The 2296-nt window shown below is 37.7% G+C and overlaps 1 protein-coding gene across 1 annotated transcript in view; it reads left to right on the plus strand.

The window, feature by feature from the left end:
* The window catches only part of ABCA12 (ATP binding cassette subfamily A member 12), a 239402-nt gene that overhangs the window by 35619 nt on the left and 201487 nt on the right, over positions 1–2296 (plus strand). The window lies entirely within an intron of this gene.

Here is a 2296-nt window from a genome sequence, read left to right on the forward strand (position 1 = left end):
TGTGTGTGTGTGTGTGTGTGTGTGTGTGTGTGTGTGTGTGTGTGTGTGTACACACACCATGAGCTAGAAGGGGAAGCATGGTGATAAATATTTGGGTGCTGATTGAAAAGAGACAGAATATACTATTGACCACCTGACCAGATGGAAGTAGTTGATAATAAATCTAGCAAACATTTCACAAACCTGGCACAGCAGTTTAGTTGACCAATTATGTGGATATCTCCTGCTTGAGTTCTTGATTTGCTAAAAGTAGAAGAGCTGATAAATTCTTGATAGTTACATTCTTTAAAATGCTTATTGTTGTTGAGCTATTTCGGTCATGTCTGACTCTTCATGACCCCATCTGGGGTTTTCTTGGCAGAGGTACTGGAGTGTTTTGCCATTTCCTCCTCCAGTTCATTTTACAGATGAGGAAACTGAGGCAAACAGGGTTAAGTGACTTGTCCAGGGTCACACAGCTGGTAAGTGTTTGAGGCTGGATTTGAACTCAGGAAGATGAGTCTTTCTGATTCCAAATCCAGTGCTCTATCCATTGAGCAACCTAGCTGTTCCCTCTTTAAAAGGTAGAACGTTAAATTAGGGCACATGCTATTCTAGATCATACTCTGATTAATATGGAAGAACAGACTACTAAACACTAAACCCTACCCCCTTCCAAACTTTCTTACTACTGTTAAGGGCATCACTATCATCCCAGTATCCCAGACTCACCACCCAGATGCTATTCTTGATGACTCTACCTTTTACCCACCCCATCCCCCAATATTCAGTCTGTTGCCAAAGTTTTTGCCATTGCAATATCTCAAACCTGTCTTATATTTTTCTCCCCTCTGATATTGCTACTACTCTAAATTATTGTATTCAGAACATTGAAGTTCAGTATAAACTGAGGAAAAACAGTGAGTACCAAAGATAATTTTAAAAAGAGTATGTAAGAAGGCATAATATCACTGCTTTTAGAGATGGATGGGATGAGGAAAGCAGACAAGAGAGGGAAGTCAGAACTACTTAACTAGTATTTGACTTCTTTTTTTCTTACCAAAGAAAACAGTATTGAGGTTGGGACAAACTTGGTTAACAGGGAGTTGAAAATTTAGAAAAGTGAGGAGTTGGCAAGTGAACACATAGCTGCCTTCAGGGAAATGAAGTCATTAGTCCTAGGTGAACTCCATCCTGGAGTGCTAAGAGCCTTGGTAGATAGGATTACTGAGCCACTGTAAGTGATCTTGAAGTAATCATGAAGACCTTAAGAGGTGCCACAGGGCTGACAATCGGCAAAATGATACCCTTATTCTCCAAAAAAGGAAACAGACATAATCTCTGAACTATTCAAACTGTGGTACAGGGAGTTTAATCTAGACTTCTGTCAAGATTCTAGAACCAAATGGTAAAGAGATGCATCTTTAGCAATTAGAAACAGGTCTAGTAATCGTTTGGAGTCAGCATGGCCTCATTCAAGAAAAGGGGATTTGTTTTTTCTTTCCCATGGTTCCTGCCATTTGTTCTAATTATTCTACATGACATGACTAATGTGAAAATATGTCTAATAAGAATGCATATGTAGAGACTACATAGGATAGCACACTGTTTTGGGGAAGGGGAAGGAGGTGGGGAAAAATTACAGCTTGTCGAAGTGAATGTTGAAAACGAAAAATAAATAAATTAATTTATTAAACAAAGAAAAAGAAAAGGGAATGCCACATTAAACTCATTTTCTCTCTTTTGGGAGGGTTTCTTTTGCCTAGAATTCTGGGACAGGAAGATCTGAATTCAAATTGTGCTTCAAATACTTACAAGCTGTGTGACCTTACTTTAAGCAACTCCATAGGACATATCTACCAAATTGCATACAGGTTGTGCCCTTTATTGTCAGAGATAATTCCAATACCAGGAATTTCTAATACCAAGAATTTCTTTTGTGTATTACTATATTAATTATGCATGTAGATCACAGTGGGTGCTGTGGACCAGAGACTTCAAACAAGAGATCCTGTGGTCCAAATGTAAGCCTGACCAGAATAAGATGTAACTGGGAAACATTTTGCAAAATAACAAAAATACAATAAAACATAGATAACATTATATTTTAAAAACTAATATTCAACATGTGACCCGCAGAGATCCTTATGTGGACCAGTCATCCTGTTTCTATTTGAGTTTGATTCCTCTGGGGTAGACATAGTATTTGACTATATTTCCGAAAGGTACCAGAACAAGTGTTTCATAATGTCCTTATGGATAAAATTAAAAGATAATAATAGCTAATGTATACATAGCACATATTTTTTAAAAGGGC

The sequence above is a fragment of the Petaurus breviceps genome, unplaced genomic scaffold (assembly GCF_028583685.1).
Source record: "Petaurus breviceps papuanus isolate PSGF00001 unplaced genomic scaffold, PetGlider_PUasm1.0 90903, whole genome shotgun sequence".
Lineage (NCBI taxonomy): Eukaryota > Metazoa > Chordata > Mammalia > Diprotodontia > Petauridae > Petaurus > Petaurus breviceps.